Source organism: Gadus macrocephalus, chromosome 5, assembly GCF_031168955.1.
Source record: "Gadus macrocephalus chromosome 5, ASM3116895v1".
Lineage (NCBI taxonomy): Eukaryota > Metazoa > Chordata > Actinopteri > Gadiformes > Gadidae > Gadus > Gadus macrocephalus.
This window is the reverse complement of record NC_082386.1, coordinates 482,501-485,000: the sequence shown is the minus strand read 5'-3', so window position 1 is coordinate 485,000 and position 2,500 is coordinate 482,501. Positions and strand designations below refer to the sequence as shown.

Below are 2,500 nucleotides of genomic sequence, written 5' to 3'. Positions count from 1 at the left end.
AATTCAATAATAGTTACAAATGTCCTGTGATATAGTGCTGCCGAGTTTTCCAAGGTGCTGGATCAATGCTCCAGTTCGAGGAGACGTTGTTTCAAATCCTTGCAGGGGCATTCAACCCTTTGCATTGCAGCATCATTTTGAAAGGCCATTAAGAATGTTAGTGTTTTGTGGTAGTGTGGCCGAGCGGTCTAAGGCGCTGGATTAAGGCTCCAGTCTCTTAGGAGGCGTGGGTTCAATTCTCACCACTGCCAGTACATGAACTGTGTTCATGGAGTATTTTGAAATGCATTTCTCAAAGGCAATACTGTTGAATGGCTATTTCTCAGTAACATGCTTCGAATCCCCTCAAAAAAGCGACAACATTCGTTCAACACCTACACAAGGTCTCACTTTGTGGATCTTTCATTCACACTAACGCAATTGGCAGTTAATTATGCCAAAGAGAATCAATTTGAGATCACGAGCACAAGTTGAATAGTGTGAAAGTGTGAAAAACCTATACTCCTTAATGCATTTCAGTAATGACATGCCCTGTTGAATGTGCCGAAAGATATATTCCAACACATTCTAATCCCAATAAAGCAGGTTTGTGCGTTGATGGCAACTAAGAACAAAGACAAATATATTCACTAGCTTTTCCAGAATACAGCTGGATTATGGGATATCAAATGGAATCCTGAAGCATTTCACGAAATAACAGCTCAATCTTTCAAGGCTGTGCACAAGATTGAGCATAGAACCGAGGGCTCGTCTGGGATTTGAACCCGGGACCTCTCGCACCCAAAGCGAGAATCATACCCCTAGACCAACGAGACACATCAACATAATTTGATATGTCAATTTTTGAAAATGCTCAGATGATTAGCAGGGGTGCAAGCGTTTAAGAACAATTGTATAATTCCAATTTATTGCCGTCAAATTACAATATTCATTCTTCCTTTGGACTGCATTAAAGTCCTACTTTGAAATTCAATAATAGTTACAAATGTCCTGTGATATAGTGCTGCCGAGTTTTCCAAGGTGCTGGATCAATGCTCCAGTTCGAGGAGACGTTGTTTCAAATCCTTGCAAGGGCATTCAACCCTTTGCATTGCAGCATCATTTTGAAAGGCCATTAATAATATTCAGTCTCATTGGAGGCGTGGGTTCAAATCCCACAACTGCCAGTACATGAACTGTGTTCAAGGAGTATTTTGAAATGCTTTTCTCAAAGGCAATACTGTTGAATGGCAATTTCTCAGTTACATGCTTCGAATTTCCTCAAAAAAGCGACAACATTAGTTGTACACCTACACAAGGTCTCACTTTGTGGATCTTTCGTTCACACTAACGCAATTGGCAGTTAATTATGCCAAAGAAAATATATTTGAGATCACGAGCACAAGTTGAATAGTGTGAAAGTGTGAAAAATATATACTCCTTAATGCATTTCAGTAATGACATGCCCTGTTGTATGTGCCTCAAGATATATTCCAATACATTCTATTCCCAATAAAGCAGGTTTGTGCGTTAATGGCAACTAAGAACAAATACAAAAATATTCACTAGCTTTTCCAGAGAACACCTGGATTATGGGATATCAAATGGAAACCTGAAGCAATTCACAAAATATCAGCTCAATCTTTCAAGGCAGTGCACAACATTGAGCAAAGAACCGAGGGCTCGTCCGGGAATTGAACCCGGGACCTCTCGCACCCTAAGCGTGAATCATACCCCTAGACCAACGAGCCACATCAACTTAATTTGATATGTCAATTTTTGAAAATGCTCAAATGATTAGAAGGGGTGCAAGCGTTTAAGAACAATTGTATAATTGAATGTGCCGAAAGATATATTCCAACACATTCAATTCCCAATAAAGCAGGTTTGTGTGTTGATGGCAACTAAGAACAAAGACAAAAATATTCACTATCTTTTCCAGAATACAGCTGGATTATGGGATATCAAATGGAATCCTGAAGCATTTCACAAAATATCAGCTCAATCTTTCAAGGCAGTGCACAACATTAAGCAAAGAACCGAGGGCTCGTCCGGGAATTGAACCCGGGACCTCCCGCACCCTAAGCGAGAATCATACCCCTAGACCAACGAGCCACATCAACAAATTTTGATATGTCAATTTTTGAAAATGCTCAAATTATTAGCAGGGGAGCAAGCGTTTAAGAATAATTGTGTAATTCCAATTTATTGCCGTCAAATTACAATATTCATTCTTCCTTTGGACTGCATTAAAGTCCTACTTTGTAATTCAAAAATAGTTACAAATGTCCTGTGATATAGTGCTGCCGAGTTTTCCAAGGTGCTGGATCAATGCTCCAGTTCGAGGAGACGTTGTTTCAAATCCTTGCAGGGGCATTCAACCCTTTGCATTGCAGCTTCATTTTGAAAGGCCATTAAGAATGTTAGTGTATTGTGGTAGTGTGGCCGAGCGGTCTAAGGCGCTGGATTTAGGCTCCAGTCTCTTAGGCGGCGTGGGTTCAAATCCCACCACTGCCAGTAC

The 2,500-nt window shown here is 40.4% G+C and overlaps 4 non-coding genes across 4 annotated transcripts; 2 read left to right on the top strand and 2 right to left on the bottom strand.

Moving 5' to 3' along the window:
* Positions 1 to 169: 169 nt before the first annotated feature.
* trnal-aag (transfer RNA leucine (anticodon AAG)) lies at positions 170 to 251 on the top strand. Its single transcript has one exon. It is a non-coding gene; the product is annotated as a tRNA-Leu (tRNA).
* A 1,407-nt stretch (positions 252 to 1,658) lies between these two features.
* Positions 1,659 to 1,730, bottom strand: trnap-agg (transfer RNA proline (anticodon AGG)). Its single transcript has one exon. It is a non-coding gene; the product is annotated as a tRNA-Pro (tRNA).
* Positions 1,731 to 2,022: 292 nt separating this feature from the next.
* trnap-agg (transfer RNA proline (anticodon AGG)) lies at positions 2,023 to 2,094 on the bottom strand. The gene has a single exon. It is a non-coding gene; the product is annotated as a tRNA-Pro (tRNA).
* A 320-nt stretch (positions 2,095 to 2,414) lies between these two features.
* On the top strand, positions 2,415 to 2,496 carry trnal-uag (transfer RNA leucine (anticodon UAG)). The gene has a single exon. It is a non-coding gene; the product is annotated as a tRNA-Leu (tRNA).
* The last annotated feature ends 4 nt before the right edge of the window (positions 2,497 to 2,500 follow it).